Source organism: Emydura macquarii, unplaced genomic scaffold, assembly GCF_026122565.2.
Source record: "Emydura macquarii macquarii isolate MOO-44397 ecotype Brisbane River unplaced genomic scaffold, CSIRO-AGI_Emac_v2 contig_2897, whole genome shotgun sequence".
Classification (NCBI taxonomy): domain Eukaryota; kingdom Metazoa; phylum Chordata; order Testudines; family Chelidae; genus Emydura; species Emydura macquarii.
Genome location: NW_027133034.1, coordinates 31,131,591 through 31,155,073, shown reverse-complemented (window position 1 = coordinate 31,155,073; position 23,483 = coordinate 31,131,591). Strand labels below are relative to the sequence as shown.

At 37.8% G+C, this 23,483-nt stretch overlaps 1 long non-coding RNA gene across 1 annotated transcript in view; it reads right to left on the bottom strand.

Annotated features, from left to right (window-relative positions):
* The window catches only part of LOC137166821 (uncharacterized), a 249,300-nt gene that overhangs the window by 94,612 nt on the left and 131,205 nt on the right, over positions 1-23,483 (bottom strand). The window contains exon 4 of the long non-coding RNA XR_010923833.1: positions 16,835-16,942. This is a non-coding gene — a long non-coding RNA (uncharacterized lncRNA). The remainder of the gene's footprint in view (positions 1-16,834; positions 16,943-23,483) is intronic.

Genomic DNA, 23,483 nt, shown 5'->3' with positions numbered 1-23,483 from the left:
TTGAAACTTTGATGTTTGGCAAATTTGGGGCCAAATACTCAGCTGGTGTATAGAGGCATAGCTCCAGGATCAGACCCTTTGTTTTTAATGTTGTCTATGACCTGATCTGGTCAACATACTGAAATACCAAGTCACCATGTCAGCATGGCAGAACATTATGAGACATTATTCCTGACTTGCAAAACCATGTAATATTGGAAATCAAGCAAGAAAATCTGCCTGAAACTTCCAACCTGATATCCAAATCATAGAACTTTGGATAAGCTTTAAACAAAAATCTGTGCTTCTTATCCAAGTTAAACACAGAAACTTTTGGGAATAACTCCTTGCTAAGGAAGTGTGTTCATATTTCTAGGAGTGATGGATATAAATTTATCTGTTGCTGAAACTTTAGTTTCAGCCTCCCTGCTGCAGAACCTGGCAGTCATTTTATATTCTATTCAGTACTTACAATTCCAGGGGAAGCACCGTTTTGCAGTCTCATGGCATCTTTGTTATGTCTTTACTTGGTTTTATTGTGGTCTTTATATATATGTATAAAAAAAGAGTTATTCTGTCCGAAACTACATGGTTGCTCTGTGTATGGAAAAACATGACACTACATATTTTCTGCCATTTGCCTTTTTTTGTTCAGCTCTCCTTCTCTACTCATAATGACATAGTGTTCCATTGCTGTACTTTTTACCCTTCTCTACTGTACATAGCATTATTATGCTTAGAGCTCTGCAGAGTGTGAACTTGTTTAACAATTCCCCTGTCCACTGTACCTCTATTCTCTTCTGCTACACTGTGACCTTTCTCTTCTTGGCAAGATCATTACTCTAATTGTCTCTCTTTCTGTCAATATTAGTGATCCCACCAAGTCCCACTGCCACAGTCATCTTCTTTGTGTGTTTTTCAATATGTACGGTCCCCAAATATGCAAGCTCCTCTAGGAAACCCCAAGATTTTTACATTAGAAACACTACGTCTTGTGCTATTTGCAATGGCCACAGTTTCTTCCTTTCTATGTTCCTAATCAATCATACTTGCAGCCCACTTCTACCCCTACAGAAATTAGAAAGGGAACCACAAAATGCAATGTGAACACAACCAGACAGTCACAAAACCCCTAAATCTCTATCCCTCCAATTCATCTCAGAGAAAAGATATAGAAAAACAACTACTGCTTCAAAAACTACAATGATTTCTAAGCTCAAGTCTCACATAGTCTCCTTTCTCTAGCAACACATAAAGGGGATGTAATGCTATGGTGCATATGACCCTGGGAGATACAAATCGATGCAAGCAGTGTGTGAATGATAATAAGAGAAGACTGTAGGAAGAAAATATATCCTGTGAGAAGATAGTTCAAGTAACTTACTTATTCAGTAGCATCCATGTGAAACAAATTAACCAGACAGCTGCTAAAAAGGAAAGGAACTTGTGAGTGAAACAATACAAAATGCAATGTCATGGATACTGTGGTGTAAGTGTCACCTTTTTTCATAGCCCCCTAAAGCATGATTGAAACTAAGTTTACCCAGAACCATCAATGTGAGAATTTAGATCAATTTTCATTTGCATAAATAGGCTCCAAGTAATCAGAGAACTAAATGCAAACAGTAGTATTGTCTGTAGCTGGTTCTGTGATAAATAGGAGAGAAATGGTTTAATAGCAAAGGCCATAATTATCCACAGTTCTCAGTTTACAATTAGTTTTCTTTGACAGTTATGGTCATAAATGCCAGCTTTAATCATGTGTTCAGGCTGAATTAGGCCCTGCCAATGCTGCAAGAGATCTAATCCTCTTTCTTTCCTTCTCATAATGAAATAATAATGCAAATTCACTACACTGATGGGACGACCCATGTGAATTTATTATAGGCTTGGAGAAGTCTCTTGAAAGGGATAAATTCTTTCTGGATACAGACTTGAGGTAATTCAAACCAGACAAGAAAAAAAATGGAGCTGTCATCGGAGGCCAGGATATGGAATGGATTTAATTTGTATGAATAGGCTTTTTAATAAGTATAACAGGCTAAGCTCCAGCTTTACTAGGGGAATATTACTGCTGTCATTTTCCAAATCTGGATGCACTAACTTTATTTGTGGGATAAAGATCATTTCCAAACTCATTTCTTGTTACACTGCAGTAGTTTTCAGTAGACACAAATATACCACACAACAGGCAGACCTAGTGACCGGGTCTTCTAATTATTTGAGTTAAGACAAATGGCACAATTTGTTCTCATAAAACCATCTGTGGTATCCAGTGACACGTATCAACCTTTTTTTGTAAAATGAACTCTTTTCAGTAATGTTCAGATTTTTATCAGGTAAGGGCTTATTGTCAGTGTGATAGAATATTAATTTTTTTTTAAACTTCAAAGGAACATTTTAGCTAGTGGGAATATATAACACTATCTACAGAGGTAATTGCTCCCAGTAAATAAACAGATTCAAACCCAAAAATGGCACAATGTGGACTGAAGTATTCATTATATAACTCTGTATCACATCAATTGAAAAATACAGCATCCCAGTTAGTGAGACAATAAAGATTCCAAACATTAAAAAAGGCCCTAATTTCTTACAGCAAATGTCATAACTTTTCAAGCTTTCTCCCTGGGATTTACGGACATCCCCACCATTACCCTCTTTTGTGAAGCTACTTTTCTAGCCACAGCAGGATGTCTATGTTGCTGAAGCTGGATCTCCCCTGAAAAGCCAATACACAAGGCATAAAGCAGGTTTTAAAAGACCTTATATTTTTATATAAATAAGCTTTTTGGTATGAATCACACTAAACATATTTTTCAGTTTCCTAGATTCAAGAATGACTTTGCTCTACAGAGATAATGATACCATTCTTCCTTGTCTGTTTTCTCATGTAATAAAATCTTCATTCTTCATACAGAAAAATCAACTTTTGTTAATGTATCACTGAAGCTTTTTAATCATTTTGCTTAACAGCCTGGATACAAGGCTTCCTCAAGTGGTCAAGGAACAAGGATCAAACCAAATGCCAAATGGAAACTTTACTTCCATTCACTTTCTATGCAAGAACTGGAATGCAATATTTTGTGTTTTCTGTGCATCTTAATTTGATCCTCTTCTCTCTTCTGCATTCCTTGTGCCCTCAAAGCTTCCCATTGAGCTTTGGATGCACAAGGAATGCATGATCATATCACTTTGTGTGAGCATCAGCTTGAAATATTACTAATCAGAGATTAATGGTTTGCCATTTAATACACACAACTATTGACAATTTAAAGCTAGATGCCCACTGCAAAGCACCAGTACCGTTTCCCCAATAATTATTTACAATATAATTGTAAAATAGTAAATAATTATTGTATAACAAAACACAGGATCTATTACGTAATAGATACCCCTTAGGAGCAAATAACACCATTCCATTCAGTTTAGGCCCAGTCCTACTAACATTTAAACAGTTGACATGGGTAACTTTATCCACTGCAATTACTCACTATTGCTGTGGACACAAATTACTGACATGCATAAGGGTTTCCAGGATCAAGATCGTTTAAGGTAAAATAAGAAGTACATAGTGCGACTATAGGTGGTCATCTTTCTTAGCCAACAGCAACAGCATTTAAATTATTTTGAAGCTATATTTTTATACTGTACCTATCACTATTATACCTGAACACATGTGTGGACAAGGTCACCTTGATTACACACAACATTTAGGTTATGAAAGAAAGAAGTTCTACACAACTTCACCAAGCAAATAAAACCACATATTTTTCAGGGTTTTTTGAATAGTTAATTGAAAACAAAACATTTTAATTAAAATATTCCCTAATAGTGTTGAAAGCACAAAACATATATTGAAAGAAAGTATCCTTGGCTGTTGAGTCTTGCCAGTGTCAGATGCTTATCCAACAGATAGTTCTGACTTGGCTTTAAGGGATTGCTGTAAATCCTCGCATTCTGTTTTAGACTATAGCAGACGGAGAACATATATCGTTGCTTATAGGCCCTGACAATAGGTTCTGTAACATCCATGGAAAAGAAACAGCAACAGGGGACCATTCTGTAGAATGTGTTATCAGTCCATGTATCCATGTGCAAATTTTTCCAAACACCTGCCTGTTTTCTCACATCATATTTAAATAGACAGCACTGCACAGTGAACCAGAAATTTAACTCTGTCTAGTAGGATTTTGGCATCAGAGAAACTCAAAAGCTCCTGATTGTTTTTCCAGGACACCAGAATCTAGACTAAAAATATGGTCTATTGGTTAAAATTGGTTAACTCTGGAGGAATGAGAACACTGTTAATGTAGCATGAAAAACTGCTGTAGACGTAATTCTTTCTGGAGAGAGAGGTAAAAAATGAAAACATGTCTAGCCTTTAAACGAAAGCCAGAACCAAAATACTCTCTTGTGCTTACAATTCTTTCTATCTTTTCCCTACTTGTGAATCCCTATCTTCCTCTAGGGTTCCACCCAATCTCCTGGACTGACTTTTCTCTCTTTAGCACTTGCTATTTCTGTCTTCTTTTTTATCTCCTTTTTACATTCTGGATGTAGTCCTCTTTGAAGACATTACTGTGATCTCGGGACCTTTTTGTTCACACCTGCAGCATCCACACTGGGGAATTACAGTGCAGTACACTGCTATTTGTACTCCCTTAATCCAAACTGCAGGGCACTATGGACATGCTGTAAACCAATACTGCATATGCTGATTTTGTCAAAGGAACATATACATGGTGAGTTTTTTTCAGAATGCTATAATCAAACCATTAAGTAAACCATTATATTTGCCCTCATATATTTTTACTTATGTAAAGGCAAAAAAAAAAAAAACACCTAAAAAAAACAAAACTCCTTGGTTTCCCCTCCCCTTTTAAATATTTAAACCATGTCTAATTTTAATTGTGTACAACAAATATTAGCCTGGAGCAATTTTTCATAGCTAAGTTAGGCATCCTTTAAGAATTGATACTAGCACAACTTTTAACTATAGCAGTGTGAACATGCCACTATAACACCACTTGTATTTTTTCTCCAGGTAAATGATACATCAGTTAGAAAAGATGTTTCTACTTAAGAGAGATCAATTGATTTAGCATCTCGAACTTAACCTTAACTCATGTAAAATTGCCTGCACATTAGAAGTTGGAAGAATATTAATTTAAAGAACTGTTAACAGGCCATCAAAGTGTGAGGTCCTATTAGTTAAAATAAGACAAAGCCCACGGGTATAGTTAATTTTGAATTTTTTTTCTGACTATGAAGGCGAATTAGAATTTGGAACATTTTAAAAGTGATTAATGTGCTGCACACGCAGGCAAAGGGTTTAAATGTTGAAACTGCTTTATTTATACACAATTAGGTTATTGTACATGATTACCCAGTGCAGGTTTTGCTGCTGTGCAGAAGAAATAAAAGGGAGAAGGATGTGGAATGTGTGGATCAGCAAGCTTATGAAGCCTCTTGTCAAAGAGCAACACTGAACTAAATATAACAATTTAAAATATAAAAGTGAAGATTGCTGTGGCAGAGTCCTTAATTATCTTTGTGCTTTTGCTCCATCCTAATGTTTCAGGATCTCAAAGATCACAAAGACCTAGTGACTGCTGACATCTTTCCCCTAATTGTAATGCATATATAAAAGCACATGCTTGAAAAAAAATTAAAGGGACACTAGGTTGAAACTATACTGTAGGGTTTCATTGCACCCTGTGCCTATACAGCCATACAGGGGAATAAAGGAGAGTAAAGTTCCATCACCTCCCCACCTTGCACAGCTCTTGCCTACATAATGGACAGGGAGGGGTAGCAGAAACTTACCACCACATACATGTGCATAGAGAGGGGAACAGACAGAATCAAGGTTCCGTCCTTCCTTGCACACCAGGTGAAGATCACTGGGAAGCTTGATATGCCCCAGAAGGGTTGTAGTGAACCACTCTCCCCACTGTATGAGAGGAGCCTGATGAGGAGTTCTGCTCCATTTCTTAAATGTGCTTTCACTCATCATCTTGCTGGAACTTTGAAACTCCTTGGTACTCTCCTGTCACGCATTAAAAATGCCCAACATTCGCTACAGTAATAACTGAGTAGTGTCTACACAGCACTCAGCTCTGGAGTAGCAACTTCTTTTTTGAGCAGTGTTTCACCTGCAATGAGCTGAGCACCATGTGGATTGGGGGAAGTGGGGATGGTTAGACCCATTCCGAGTTAGATGGGGCATGGAATAATAGCGTCTAGCCTAGACAACCCCATTGGTCATTACACCCCTGCTATACGTAGTATGTGGCTTGCATCCATCTCCACTTCCAACATCCATCCTTTGCATTGTGCAACCACTTCTGTTCTGTGATGAAGAGGCACTCTGTGGTGACCATAGACATGACTGGATTTGTGCTTACAAAAAACAATGCAACTGGAACTTTTGTTTTATTTCATGGTGATGTTAGAACAGGTAGAGTTATAAGTGTGCTTATGCAAATGCACACTATATTCAGTATCATAATAATCCAAGAATAAAAAATGTGGCAATTTATGGATCAAATTCTTTACTGGTGAAAACTGGCTCAGTTCCTTTGACTTCAGTGCAATTAATTCCAAAACGTTTAAAGGTCATCTCTTCTTCTACAAAGCAAACTACATCTGAAATGGTTGTTGAAAAAGCCAGCTGTGTACATGTTAATGCTGAGGAATTAGTTACTCTTCTATAAAGGACTAAAATTACTTGATCATTCAGTATATTAAAATCTTTCAGGTAACATGCCAGAGCTGAATCATTACTCTCTTAGTGGAGGCCTTTTTGTCATAATGAAAGACATAATTAACAGTTAAAACAATCAAGTTGTTTTGCTAATCTGTTGTTCATAGGCCTAAGATTAACTCCATAAGTAGTCTTTAATGATAAATCAGGTATTCAGTATTGCTGCATTGTTTCCCAGCCTACAATCATATAGTGTAGAACAAATAGCCATCAAACTTTTATATATAAGTATATATTAGAAACTTTTTTCAAATTAACATTTGTATTGAAATTTCAAATTATAATTACATAATAAAAAATTAAACCAACCAAATCCCATACTGCTGCTAAATTGTAATCATACACTTAATTACTAATAATCAACACACTTATCAAAAAGCATTTCCTAGTATGATTATTATTTATAACACCCACAAAGACCTCAGTTATATAGTGAGGAGGAGAAACATAGTCATTCAGTCCAATCTAACCAAAAACACACCAAAGAAAAGCCTGAGAACTAAGACACTATTTTAGCACAATGTATCCTCATAAATATATACTACAGATAAAGGACAAAAATCCTGCCTTGTGCTGCACAAGTAGGCATAAGAAATAGAGGTGAACGCCTCTTCTTGCATATACCCTCTCTCATCGCAAGCTGCTCCCCTTCCCTATTTGGGCCTAGAGCAAAGACTGAACTTGAGACCTCTTGTGCTAAATGCATCAGCCTTTCCTGCTTAAGTCCCCTCATTGAAAGCTATTTCAGGCCCAATAACTTGATATGTAAACAGGCTACTAGAAGGGGACAAAAATTCATATTCTCCTACTGTGGGTTCCATAAGCACTCATCAAAGCTTATCTGTCAGGGCACATAACAAGACCACAAGGAATACAGTTAGTGAGGTTGTCAACCCCTTATAGCAGCAAATATATATGCTACAGTAGATGGCACCCAGCATGTCCAAGGACTGGGTCCTAAATCAGAAAAAGCAAAGGAGTGAATCATTCTACAACAAAAGTTTCTATTTTGCAGCAGTCAGTATAAGCCCCTATGCAGATAGTAGCATAGAAGCTAATAACATTGTAGGCATAATTAAAGACCATTTTCTGAAGTCCCAACAAAGCTCTTTATGGCCTTATACAACCTGTCAATGTTGCAAAGCTATCTCTGGGCTCAGTTCCAGAAATACTCTCAATACGTTCATCGTAAGTTAGAATCTTCTCTTTCCAAACCAGCTGAGAGTGACATATGCTTTTATTCTTTCCGAAGCTGCTACAAGTAAGCCAATTTAGCCAGTTTAATCCTGTCTGGACTACTTCATCCAAATAATTTTACTTGATACCACATTGAATAAATAAGGGCCAAATTTCAAAAGTAATTAGGTGCCTAAAAGATGGGATTTTCAAAAGTGCCTACTATCTGCATGTTTAGGCACCTAAAAACCTTTGAAAAAACCTGGCCCTGGACAACTTGGACTTTTGGTGTGGAGGGAAGTGAAAATCACTGCTTGGTCTGCTTTGGTCTGGTGAACTGAGTTGGAAGGAACTATCCAATTTACACGTCCACAAAGGCTCACATCACAGATGTTATATGCAGAGTCATTACGTTTGACTGAAAATTAAGTCTGAAAAATATGGCAGCCAGATAAAAAAGCCCTTCCTTGGATGGTGAATCATAAAAACATAGGGCTGGAAGGGATCTTGAACAGTCATCAAATCCAGCCCCCTCTACTGAAGCATGACCAAGTAAACCTAGATCATCCCTGACAGGTGTCTATCCAACCTGTTCTTAAAAACCTCCAAAGATGGGGATTCTACAACATTCTTTGGAAGCCTATTCATAAATACATACATGAATAGGATTATTTGAATATGGGAATTTAAAGAGAATGCTGACTAATATTTTTGCTTGTTAGAGGGGAAAAAAGAGCACTTAGCCAAAACTAGTATTCAAAAAAGACTGTGTTTTAATGAGCAGATTGCTCACAAAGAAAATAATCATGTTGGTCTGGACTACAGCTGGTTGGAAATTTTTCAGTGAAATATTTTTCATCAGAAAATGTTGACTTGAGAGAGAAAGAAACCTCACCTCAGAATAGCCCGTTATGTGGGCTCTTGTCCTGGGTGTGGGAAACCCAGATTCACGTCCCTGCTCTTTCCAATTCAGAGTGAGTGCTCTACCACAAGCTAAAGACTCAGGCCTGGTCTACACTTACCAGTAAATTCAGCAGCAGACAACGGGAGTTACGCAAGCTACGCAGAGTAGCTTGAGAGACTTATGTCAACTTCCTAAAGCCCGTTCTGTGCGCCAGCTCCACTATGCTGCACCGAAGGGAAATGTGTACCTGTCAACACAGCGTTATTCTTTTTCCGGAGGTGGTTTTATTAAATCGACTTCCAGATCGATTGAGCAGGTCTTCACTTCCGCTCAATCGAGCCAGATAAATCAATCTGACGGTGGCAAATTTGCTGCCATCAGTGTAGACATAGCCTCAGTCTCTTTCTCAATCTCTCCTGTTGGAGCTGGTCCACTGAATAAATTTAAATATTGATGAGGCCAGAGGGAGAATGACTGTATAGCCTGGTAATTAGGGCACTCTAGTTTGTTTATTTGTTTGTTTGTTTTCACTCCAACAAAAATAAATTATGAAAACTCAACCTTTTTTCATGAAATGAAATTCTTGTTTTCTGGCTAGTCCTACTCTGGGTTAGGGAATGCCAATCTTTTTATGTTAATAAAAGCTCAACTTCCAAAGTCTAAAAGTTCTATGAGTAAAAGAAGGCTCTGTGATTATACACAGACACTAGCCATGAGACAATGATCTGATAAAAAATAATTTGAGGGAATGCCATTGAGCTCTGTCTGTGGGACAAGAGATTTTCTATCATATGAAATTTAGGTAATTTGGACTCCCTTGTGTAATTTAAGATTATCGTCAGTCCAGGCATGATCTCCAGAATATTTATTTAAAGCACGTTTATGTCTATTTATCTTTTATTTTATCATTTTCTGTTTCTGAAAATTTACTAATAAAATATTCTGTTGCAATTGACACAATAGAAGGAATACCCATACAAAATTTTTTCAGGAATTTGGCTATATTTGGTACTGATAAAGTTGCAGTCAAAAAAGTACAACTGTTACCTGAGCAGAGGTGTTTCTTGCAAATTAACTCACTGTTAAGACAAAACTAGTTCTGACTCATTTCTCCCATTCTATAAACTTGGGCTCCCTTGGTCTCATCCTGGCACACTATATCTGGAGCACTAGAGCAGGTTCAACCACTTACATAAACCAATGCATAGGCAGCCCTCCATGTTCTTGTATCAAGTACTAAGATCCTTCTGCATCCAGCTGAGCCATCATCATCACTGAATAGTCAGATCCTGTGGAAATCCTCAGAAGTATGATTCCCATGTCCCTCCAAACACACCAGGCTTAGAAGAATCATAGAATATTAGAATTGGAAGGGACCTCAGGAGGTCATCTAGTCCAACCCCCTGCTCAAAGCAGGACTAACTTCAGCCATATCATCCCAGCCAGGGCTTTGTCAAGCCTCAGCTTAAAAACCTCTAAAGATGGAGATTCCACCACCTCCCTAGGTAACCCATTCCAGTGCTTCACCACCCTCCTAGTGAAAAACTTTTTCCTAATGTCCAACCTAGACCTCCCCCCCGGCAACTTGAGACCGTTGCTCCTTGTTCTGTCATCTGCCACCACCGAGAACAGCCTAGCCCCATCCTCCCTAGGACTGCCTTTCAGGTAGTTAAAGGCCGCTATCAAATCCCCCCTCATTCTTCTCTTTTGCAGACTAAACAAGCCCAGTTCCCACAGCTTCTCCTCATAAGTCCTGTGCTCCAGCCCCCTAATCATTTTTGTTGCCCTCCGCTGCACTCTCTCCAACTTGTCTACATCCTTTTTGTAGTGGGGGGCCCAAAACTGGACACAATATTCTAAATGCAGCCTCACCAATGCCGAATAGAGGGGAATAATCACTTCTCGTGACCTGCTGGCAATGCCCCTCCTAATGCAGCCCAATATGCTATTATCCCTCTTGACAACCAGGGCACACTGCTGACTCATATCCAGATTTTTATCCACTGTTGAATGTGTACCCATCCTCTTATGGTAACTGGACCATGCTATCCTTTACTGGTCTCAGTTGCAAGGCTAATCCATTCTACCCCCAAATGACTCTAGGCTGCAACAAGAAAAAAGGCCAATTGAAAACTCATAGCTGGAGCAAACCAATGCAAATGTAGAAGCCAAGAAACCAATGCAAATTTACAGCATTAAGGACAATAGTGCAATCTGAATGTCATACAATCCACAGACATACACCTCTGTCAGCTATGCAAACTATGTTGCCATTAACCCATGATAAATAATCCAAACAGACTCTTGCAGACACACTGCAGCTTGCCTTGAATGAAAGGATGGGAAAATGTCAAAGAGCAGAGGAAAGATACAAGATTCCTGCCTTGGGCCTGCTCTTATGGCTACCATAGTGACCAGAGAGAGAGCCAATCAAAGTGATCTTCTTGATTGGTCCATATGATCCAGTCAGGGGGCAACATCCAATAACATCATCATGTCCCCTAGCTTATCCCCTTGGGCAGATTTCAAGTTGCCATTGGACTATGCCAGCTCATCTGGTTGCCCTGATTGCAGCAACTCCCCTCCTACACCTCTCTCCCACAAACAGTGGGACACAGTGCTCCCACTGGTCTATAAAAGCCGTTCTTATTTTAAAGAGGCAGGTTGAATAGTACAAAGCAATGTGAACTGGGCCTCAGATATTTTTTTCCAAGGCAGTTATTGCCAGGCTCCTCCAAGACAGAAACTTTCTTCTGATCCCAAACTAAGCCCAGTCTGCACTTACCTGGTGATTCGGCGGCAGTCGACAGGAGTTACGCAAGCTATGCAGAGTAGTTTGCATAACTCCTGTCAACTGCCGTGCTTCCCTTCTGTGCACCGTCTTCACTGCACTGCGCCACTTGAGGTGGTGGTTTTACAGCGTTGATTTCTGGATCAATTGAGCAGGTCTTCACTGACCGCTCAATCGATCCAGAAAGGTCAATCTGACGGCGGCGACTTTGCCACCATCAGTGTAGAACATACCCTGAGAAAAGAGTAGGTATTTCCCTGGATAAAAGCAGTGACAGATACAACCGTATGCACATGACATACAGTGCATACCACTGGCAGAGGTACCAGGGCAGCAGGACTGCCCGGGGGGACTAAGGGGCAGTTTGACTCAGGCTTTCTGTTGCACGGGGCCTCAAAGCGAGTAGCAATGTGACTTGGCATATGGAGTCACAGCGCCAATCAGGTTTGGCCCAGCAGCCCCTTACCGGTCACAAAACCCCTCACTGAAATTTGGCCCAGCAACCGCTCCTCAATGACATTTTAAGTTTAAGTGAGAGTGGTTCAGTTGTGCACACCATATGAAAAATTTCTGAGGGTGCCCTTGGATAAAAGATTATAGTCGATGAAAAAGTTGAAGTGTCCAAAGCGCTACAAATGGACTGTTGAGGGAAACTGTGGGCTTAGGAAAAGCCAAAAGACATGACAGTTAGCAAGTGGTGTTACAAAAATATTTAGATTTGGTTCTCCTCTCGTTTATGCTGGTTTTAATCCATTGCTACTCTATTGACATCACTGGAGTTACTCCTGATTTACACCAAATAACTGAGAGGAGAAACAGGCCCTTTGTGTCTTTAACAGGAAGTTTTCTTATACTGAGATCTACATCTACCATAATGTCAGCAACATCTCAGCAGCAGCAGCTTAGATTTCCTACAGAATTTTTTTATTAAAAACAAGCTCTACCTCTCTATTTCAACTTTTCCCCCAAAGTTTTCATCTTCTTAATTAAGCATATTCACTCAGTGTACATATTAATCAAAAATCACCATGGATTTCTCTCTTGTCAAAAACTACTACTATATTAAATTACACAGTACTTTGTCTAAAGCAGAGACTGCATCATAAAGTTCTCAAGGTAAAGGTCCCGCTAAAATGGGAAATAAAGAAATAATTCTCAAATCATATAAGTATCCCTAACTACAGAAGATTACACATTGCTTATTAAACTCAACAAGAAAAAACATCCAGCTAAGCAGACCTGTAAACAATAACAGGGATCAAAGCATTACATTAAATCAGTTTCATATCCACAATTTCAATATGAAGCTTAACAAATATTAATAGTGATCTCAACATTACAAAAGCCTAGCATTTCAAAAATATTTCTCTCTTTAGGTTCCCAGTTAGAGCTGGACAAATATCTCAAAATGTGTTTTGTTTGGGGTTTTATGCAAATATTTGCTCAAATGAAAAAAATTGACTTTAGTTTTGTTGTACTCACATTTTTTTTTAGTTATGTTTTTTATGAATATCCTAGAAAAACCAGTTAGCTGTTAGTCAGTAAAAACTAGTCAACACCTCTTGACTTTTGAAATCTGTCAATCAATTATTATGAACTATCCACAAATAAAATCTTATTTGCAGAAGTTATTCAGCAAATTTCAAACCAAGATACACGTCAGTTTCTCCATGGACACTTCATAACCAAAAAAGTGGATATATCAAATACATTACTCACTATGATTTATTCTCTCTCTGTTTATTTCTCTAGTTTCAGCCTTCCTATATCAGATTCTAGAAGATCTATCAGAGGAATGAGAACTCTTTTTTTTTTAACAGACTTTTTATTCCACAGAACGTCAGGTAGTTGGTCCATTTCATATAATAAAAACTGTTCCAGTTCATTTGACAATGGCAAGATTATAATACAATGAATTTTCCCTGCTTGTCTTTCACATCTTCCTGAAGATCATGGCATCTTTTCCTATGAGCCATTGTTTTCATCACATCTGGAGAAACTATAATTTATTGGTCATGAAACAGTACTATATTTATGTCTTGCAAAACACTATACCTAGAAAACAAACATCCCCAGAAGAGTGATTCTAACGAAGTACATACAATGGAATAACCTACGCTATATAGGTAGGAAAGTAGTGGGATATATTGTCTGTATTTTTAGCTTATTCCTTTCTACTGAACAAAATTGTTAGTTGGAAAATTTTTCCGACAAAACTAGAATTTTCCCTTTCTCCTTCATTATCTTTAGCTTCCCATAGACTGAGCACTTAGAATGTAATTTCTTCGGAGCAGAGATTGTATTCTCATGTGTTTGGGCTGTGCCTGGTATTATAAGGTCCCAATTCAGATTGAGGCATTTGGGCTCTATCATAATTGTAATTATAATAAATAAAAAATTATAGTATATTAACAATAGTGCTTGTTCAAATTCTTTTTCTTGTAAATATTACAAGAACACATAATGCAACAAACCCGCTCCTCATCCCATACATATATACCAATGATGAAACAAAATAATGGACTCTGCATGCCATCCACTCCAGCTGGGTAATTTCTGCATTACAGTCTGAACTCCCCTTTAGTTTGGTTCCCAGATGAATCCTGTCGAAGGTTTAGAAGGATATCACCTACAAAAAGGCACCCGCTATAGCAGTTAACTAATAGCTTTCCTCCATGATATCAGGAATAACCAGCAACTGCCAAACCCTGCACTGCAGACCAACAGAGGTGGTCAAGGAAACACTAGCTAGTGACTTGGCATGAATCTGTACCCAAGTAGGAAACTCCCAACCAAACAAGGGAAATTCCTTTACCAAGCTTTTCAGTAACCATAATGCTGAACATCATTGCACTACTCAGCAAATGAGAGGAAAGAAACAGGAAATGAGATATGACCTCTAGAGCAGTCCACAAAAGGCAAAAACACACCCGAAGTAGCCTCCCTTAGATAACTATTGTGGTACTTTCATGTTATTATATGTTAATTGTTCATGGGGTGCTTTTCTTGGGCAAACAGAGACCATTCTTTGAAGATTAATGGGTGTTTAAGTAGCTACTTCTGTTGGGGATTATCTTTATTTTTGAAGTAAATTACTTGATTATTTCATATGAACTTCCAGAAATGGTGTTAACTAAGATAATCTCAGATCACAGCAGCTCAGCAGGAAAGTGTCAGCTTGAGTTTTGGGGCGTTTTTTAATTGCAATGATCACTAGTTAAATTTGTTGGAGTCACTGGGTTCTCTACCCTCCCACCATCATTGGCTATGTTGGTATGAGAGATAAGGACTCATCGCTGTACACAAGAGAAGAACAATTTAAAATGTTTTATGCTCAGAATTTTGTTCACATCATTCAAAACACTAGATGTAAAGGTTTTCCCTTTGTCCGTTGGAGTATCCTCAGAAACTCCAATTTATTTGGAATAAACAAATAAATAAATAAGAGTCTGAGGATAGTGAACTTTTTCCTTGCCTAACAGTTTTTAAGGCAATATCAGCAACACTGTGAAAGGATAGAATTTCTTCTGGCATAATCTCAAGTGTGTGCTGGTTTGCCCCTAATTTCCTTCATACAGATCAATCCTACTCCTTCTAGAGTGAATAACTCTCTCTTTCACCTCAACAGGAATAGAATGAGGCTTACAATTCATCGCAAGCCTACAGATTTCTTAAATGGAGCAATCAGCTGACTTTTTGTGGCATTGGATGTCATTTCATATACTTTGATATCCCAGGATGGTAGTTACCTAACCTAAGATTGCTTCAGATACCACTGATCTGTCTGTGGTATGGCATATGATCTTCCAACTCATATAGGTAACTGCTAACCTTTGTGCTTGCTCTTTTTCATGTTGAAGGGGATGTTTTTCTTAATACAAGAAATTTCTTGAATTTTTACTATATTAACAGAGAGCACTTTACCAAAAAACAGCTTTATAGCAGAACCGTCTGCCATCCAGTCCCTCAATGGCCATCCACCATTCCTTTCCACCTACTAGAATGCTAGAACCTCTCACATTTTATGGGACAGGTAATTAGAGGGGGACAAATAAGGAAAAATATTTTGACTTTTGTGTCTGTCTTTAACACTAAATTTTTATCTTATCAGCCTACATTTTAAAAGTCAAGGAAACAAATTGTAATTAAATATTTTATTGCATACATTCTGTCATCTATTCCATAATAATTTGTGTTCATTGAAGAGTTAGAAAATAAACTGTGTAGAGGAATACCTGAGCTTGTTTCAGCCCCAATAGTTGGGATGGATCTAGGCTCCATAAATCTTTACGGGGCTCCATGTTCAGCTAATATTATATCAATGGTTCACAAAATTAGAAGTGTTCCGATACTGGGGGCTCACAAGCAGGAGAATGACTAGCTAGACCAAGAGGCCATCACTACCTAATGAAACCCTCACAATTGAACCAGTCATAAAATAACAATAAAAAGTTTGAGGCTCACTGACAACGGATATTGCAAATAAATGCATTGTCTTCAGTTCTAATCCAAAGCGCTATAAGCCCTGATGCTGCTGCTGCAGCGTGTTTACATTCATCCAAAGTAATCAATAAGGTAATGCCAAAAGCAATTTCCTCCAATATAAAAGACCGATATCTTTATAGTGAAAAGTATGAAACCATTTTCATGTTGCTAGACTGTGCCCTCAGTTATCTGAGATAAATAGGAGCTGTGGATAGAACTGGGTCCTAAACATTAAAACAATACCATTTTCCTTTCTCGCCAGTATTAAAATCAAAAAGGTATTTGCAATTTACAGTGAGTTGTGTTCAATGACATGTCCCTGTTGCCACCCGAAACACATTGACAACGTTGTGGTAATAAAATCAACACATACAATACACCGAAAGCTGATATAAATAATGCATCATGCTATGCCCAAATTTGTTGCAATATTTAGGTATAGGTTATCTAGCAAAGGGAGTGACTTCCGAAAGCAAGAGCCCACTGCTGAGAAGCAGTATCATTATGAGCCAAATTCTGCTCTCGTTGACTTCAGTGGGATTGCACTGAACTGAGTTAGATCAGAATTTGGCTCCATTTCTCTACATTTTTGGCTAATTAACAAATTAAACTGAAGATAATGGAATTATTCCCACTGAATTCAATGGGCTTTGGATCAGGCTTTGGATCACAAATGTGTAACTATATTCAGAATTCCAGAAGTCAAATCTAATCCAATATTTTCACTCACGGTTACATCCTCATTAAATTCTAAGTATTGCACCAGCCCTTTTGGATGTCACAGAGACAGGAAATATAAATGCTGTTTCTGAAGTTTTGCTTTCCAGTTCCCAGACATCTGAAAAAGGAAAGGGAGCAGAATTACCTCATGCAAAATAGTCTCAGAAAGTATGAGTCCGTGATGTTAGGCTCTCTTTTTTCAAATAAATAAATCTTTGCTTTTAGATTATATTAAGTTAGCCTTAGGATCCTCTATGAAGCCCTTTAATCTATGTAAAGATGAACAATGTTTCACACCATGGACACAGTCAGTCTGAGTACATCCATACAAAAACTAATGATATTCTATACACCAGATGATGTCATTCAAGATACATAATTATAAAAATAAGATACAATACTTCACATTACGTATTTTACAACCTAAAGAAGAAGTGACAGAAAATTGTTACCAATCAACAATGATCCATGTTCATTAAGAGCAAAGCTTAAACTGCAAGAGCACTGACTTGATCAAAGTGCTGTTGCTGTTTGACTGATATTCAAATTCTAGATTGCAGAAGAGATTTAATTTATTGAACTGCTTACCTACATTAGGCCCATTCCTCCTCTCCCCGCCCCTGCCAGACACACACATCCAGACACACAAGCCCCTGATGTCTCCAATGAGAGGCTGTAGTACTAAATTATTCTAGTCCAAAATATGTCATTAATAAATAATTTTTTAAAACCACTGCAATTAACAAAGCTAAAAACACACCAACCACATTGTAAGACTCTCTGCTGCAAAAGTGAGTTTGAGACAGTTGCTTCCAGAGTTATAACAGAGATGAAATATCAGCTGTGAAATGTTCTAAGCCATCTAATCAATATTTGGTAGCTTTTAATTTCAAAACCAGAATACAGCTGTTCATTCTGTTCTCCTGATAATCCACCATAGAAAAAGTAGTAGTAAAGGGATATTACCAGAAAAAAAAAAAAGGAAAAAAAGATATGCTGAAGCTTCGTTTTAATTTCACAGGGCAAAGCTTTCTGAGGAAAACACTCAGACTTAAACTATATAGATGATAAAATATTTATAATTTAGATATTAAAGAAGAGGACTATGTTACAATATTATCCCCATGAGACCTAATTTAGCATAATACCATTGTATAACCTTCATTTAGAAATATGCATGTATTATATTTGAACTGCATCTTCCATTTTCTTTCCAAGAGTTTTTGCTTTGAATGGTCAATAGTGACAATAAACATTTCAAATATGGTATCTGCAAACAATAAGATTAGAAGGCATAAAAGATTCTCCTTGTTCTTACATAAAAGGCTACTCGAGAGGGAGTGGATCTAATGGGAAAGCATTCTCTCAAAGAAAACCAAACAAGATCAAATTTCTTTGTTCAATGCAGAAAGCTAAACTGAAAGGCCAGGTTGTCAGCAAATGTTTAACTACACTGAAATTCATGCCTGCCTACAGTACACTAATTGGATATTTCAACATAATTTAAGTATGGGAAATTCCACATAGTAATCCTATAGCTGCCTTACATTAATACTCTGGTCTGAATACAATTAATAACCTTTGGACATTCAGTGTTTCAAACTCCTAACAAGATCCTCTTGTGGTTGAGGGAAAAAGAAGTTCTATAGGTTTAAGTTTGTAAGCAGCTCAGAAAATATGACACTGGCAAACAAATACTTGTTAGGTCTGTAAAAGAGGAGGAAAAACCTATTCCCAGAAAGTAGAACGCAACATGAAGTGAATTACCTTCATGAAAATTTAATGCAAATGACATTGAAGCAAAACAAAATTTTATGTTGTGGTGTTCAAAGGAAGCCAGTAGAATTACAATTTATAGAGCATTTTCTCTGTTATATTTAATGTAGAATATAGTAGTGAAAACAAAGAAAGCCCTTTCTCTCATTACATTTGGACTATATTTATATATTTACCACTCAAGTATTGTTCTTTGTATAGGATATTTTCTTATGTTCTTCATTATAACTGTTTTCCTCTTTAGCGAATGCTTTCTTTTGCCAAGAAGGAAGAATAGCTATCATAGTCCAAAACCCGCTTCTGTTCATACTAATTTCTCTCAGTTTTAAGATACTGATTTAAGACTTTGATCTGATAGGTAGTCTAGTCCCTCAAATTCAGCCTTTGTTTATAAAAGAATTAAAAGAAAAATCTAAGTAAATCCTGCCCCCATCTAATTTCACAGACTCCACTAGACAGTGGAACAGATGTGCCCTGCTATAGTCTAAGGCAAGATGGAGAGGGGGCCTGCATCACATAAATACAGCTGAACTGTGCAGTAGATGATTACATTTCTGTGACCCCCAGAGTTGTGTTGAGGGTGTGGCTGAAGGATACACAACCACAGTAGAACTTCAGAGTTATGAACACCAGAGTTACGAACCGACCAGTCAACCACACACTTCGTTTGGAACTGGTGGTATGCAATCATGGAGTAGCAGAGGGGAAAAAAAGCAAATACAGTACAGTACTATGTTAAACATAAACTACTAAAAATTGAGGAAAGCAGCATTTTTCTTCTGCATAGTAAAATTTCAAAGCTGTATTAAGTCAATGTTCAGTTGTAAACAATCATAATTTTTTCAAAGTTACGAACATTTCAGAGTTACGAACAACCTCCATTCCTGAGCTGTTTGTAACTCTGAGGTTCTACTGTACATCAAATGCACTGATTCAGATGTTGCTCCCCAGCAGTCTTAAAAAGCCATCTGGGGGCTCCAAAGCAGAAGTGAAACCCTGGGCAAGATAAATTCGGCACCATTGCCTCTATGTCATCCATTATTGTCTCCTCCTAGTGTAGAGGCTCTGTCAGGGGCATGCCAAGAATATGAGAGGCCTAATATGTTGGTGAATGAACCAGTCCTCACCTGCCCTCAAGAATGTAAGAGGCAGGACAGAAAAGAGATTCATTTGTTGCAGAAGTTGGAAGGTGTGTAGTGAATGAAGCAAGAAACTTCAGAAAAAGAAAGGATGGTTGTATAGTTAAGGTAGTTAAATGCTGCGCTAGAGAACTGCATTCTATCCCTTGCCTCTGCCACAGAATCACCTATGGGATGCTAGACAAGTTTACTTAAACCAAATTTTTCACAGGTGGTTTCTAAGAGCCTGTCTACACTGCAACATAAGCCCATGCTTGAGCCTGGGCTCAAGCCTAAACACCCTTGCATCTACACTGCAATTGTGCTAACCCAGTGCTCAGACCCAGGGACCCAGGATTCTGCAGAGCTGGAGGGTCCAAGCTCAAGTTAAGCCAGGACTTAGTGTCTGAGACCTGTTCCTTTGTGGTGAAGACTCAGCCCTGCTTGACTTGGATCCTGGGAGTCAGCAGGAAGTATCCCACAATTCAATGGGACAGCTTCCTTAATCCTCTCTATCTGAACAATCTGCAATCCACTCTATTGAAAATGGAAACCACCCTTCTCTCCAATTTTGTGAATGGCAGCAGCTCAGATCAGCATTAACCCATTCTCACAGCAATGTTGGGAAGATTAATTTATCTCTGTGAAGCACTCAGATACTATATTGATGAGTGCCATAGAAAATCCCATGAAGAAATTAATAGTTCTATCTTCAGGGTAGGGTTTCAATAATACACAGTAAATAAACCTTTGGCGCCTACATTGCACAACAAAAGGGATAAAAACGTTGAGCGAGCAACTTGCATCCTGTGCATAGAATGAGACAGGGAATGTGGAAAAAAATAGGATGTGATCATCTAAAGGCTGTATGATAATGCACAAGGGGTCCAAATTAAGATTGCACAGGCAACCTTAATTCTGGCATTTCCTAACTTTTGCATGCTTGACTTTGCAACCTCAATAATGTTCTTTAATGTAGTCTATGGTGTGCAATTAAATATAAGGAGGAAGGTTGCAAGGGAGACCCCTTAAGCAAGTGAACAGCATATTAAGTGTGTAGCAAAAGCTTGAAGTGCCAGTATTTGTACACATTGCAGCAGTTAGGAGCCACTGCTCTACAAGACCAGTTTTGCTATTCTTGAAATGCAGATTCCAATAATAGGGAGCTTCAATCCTTCCTTGTCATTATCCTATCTGGTACCACATGTTTTGCTGTGGCACCATGACCTCTACATTTTTAATGTTTATTGATACCAAAGTTAGTTTGGAGTTTTAAAATATCCTGTTATCTCTTTCGGCCCTGAAAGTACTGTAGCTTCTCTGATGTTCTTTTGGAGCACTCTCCCGGGATGCCTAGTAACTGCTGTTGTGGCTCATTTTCAGAGATACCTGTATGTATTGTGAAATGCCCTTAGGAAAATTACAATATATATATATATATCAAAAGAGAAAGGAATTGAAGTAGTGGAGCTGGAAATTAAGTGATTTGTTGACCGTTGTGAAGCCATTTTTTACTAATCGGGCACAAAAATATTTAGATAGCTGTGAAACATGAAACAAGTGTTTGTTTAAATTTGACTTTATATTCATTACAATACTTGCTTGGTTTTATTTTATTAAACTTATCAAGATACTGTTTTGTTTCTTCATTTATTAAATGCTGCCATTCCCTTGCTGCACAGAGTTTCATCTCCTTAAAACAGCCTCTGAAGACTCTTTAGTTAATGTATATTTGAGGTATCATTCTACTTACAATGAACTGTGTTGAAAAGTATCGTGGAGCCCTTAGCACAGAAAGAAATCAATCTAGTGATGGTAAATGGTCTGTGGTCTCACAGGGATAGACTCATCTGTTAAAACTTTAAAGCCATACAAATCAAATATCCTTTTCCTTTGTAAAGAGCTTTATGTGGAATTAATTCGTGTTAACCCCTGGAACACTGGCTTTTTCCAGACTGCCAGCTGCATGAATGCTTAGAGATTCTATATATTTGTGAACTGAGTGAATAATTTATAGCAAAAATTTATTCAATTAAAATTGAGGCTCTTTTCCTTCAGATGGGTCAGTTTCCTCAAATTTCCTAATCTATCTAAATGTTTATGATGAACTGTTCAGGTTTAGGGTATGGGCTAGTCAAAAAGTCATATTTAAAATCTGAGCAACAAAAGTCTGGATAAGTCACCTGATATTCCTTCTGGTTGTTAATAGGTGAATGTCACTCTTATAATCAGGAGGTGGTTTTTGAGTTTCCTGGGAAGAGGTGGCACTTTAAGAAATTAGAAGGTATGTGCCTCCTGAATGCCCTCTTGCCACCTGCCTCCCGTTTCACTCGCATCTTGGCAGTCTCACATCTCCTGTGGAACAGAACCCCAGTTCTTGCACAGGGGAAAAAAACCTCCCATTGAAGTCATTAACTTCACTGAGGGCATGAAGTTTTGCTTAATAATTAAGGATTGCAGAAACTGGCCCACAGAGATCAAAGGGAAATGATGTAACTATAAAGTCAGGTAAAGGTGTGGCCCTGGAATTTCTGTTATAAATAGTTCAGTCTTCATTATAAAGACAGAAAACTAACAATCAGAATTAAAAAAGAGCAGTGAAGGAGAAAACAAAAGAGGAACAGAGAGGAAACCTTTTACATTGATTAGGCAGGAGGACATTTTCTGTGTCCATTACATGCAGTTCAGTATGTTTTTCATTATTTAAGCAATAAAACATTTCTGAATGAGGGAGTGGTTGTCATGAACTGGAATATTATGAGGCCATGAAGTCCAGGGCTGTGATTATTTTATGATAACCACATATCCTAGAATAACCTTTTTGCCATCGTAATAAAAATAAGAAATCTTTATAGTATGGGCCAAGTATGTATTTTCTGTGTTTGGAGAATTTAAACTGGCAGTTCAAAATGTTTAACAGCAGTTCCAGCTGAGCTTTGTGGTTCATGTGGATTAAACTGCCCATTTAAAATGACAATGAGGCAACCAATCCAAATTATCCTTCAGTCTAAGCAGTTTTTATAATCTGGTATAATGAACACCAGATTAAAATTCATAAACCAGTCCACAAAAATCAGAATTTTTCTCAAACTCAAATTACTTGTTTCTTGTTTACATGAATATATAGCACACACATGCTGGTACCATATCTCCCAGGCTCCTAAGTATTTTGAGTCCAAACAGAGATAGAGTCACATAAAAGAAATTACACTATGGAAGAATTCCAATGCATAGCATTGTAAATGACCTATAAGGCGCCAGGATCTCACATTTAAATTCAAGGCTCATCTCCTAAAGAAATAAAACAAAATAAAAAATTACCAGTTTGAGGAGTTAAAATGGCCAAAAGTTGGTCTTTTGCTAAACCGATATCATTAAAAAGGCTCAGCCTTTGAACCATAATAACTTATTGACTGGTAAGCATGGTGGTTTTACAACAGCACTGTAGAAAATCTTTTGCTAATGATATACAGAAGTTGTTGCCTATAGAGAAGCCAACATAACGCACAACAGGAATCAAGAAGTAAGAAATCCTAGGTCATAGAGAATTAGGGGCACATAAATAAGGCAGCATTTAAAGTTTTTCAGAGGCCTCATTAGTCCTGCTATTAACCTATCACTGAGTAAAGCAGAAGATGGATCATCTCTTAATCTAATAGGGGACAGGAAACTTCTCGGTTTCTGTAAGGGGACAGGATTTGCCCACAGATGTGCTAGCAAAATGGAGGTTGGGGAGAGACTGGGCATCCAAAACCCACAGATGTC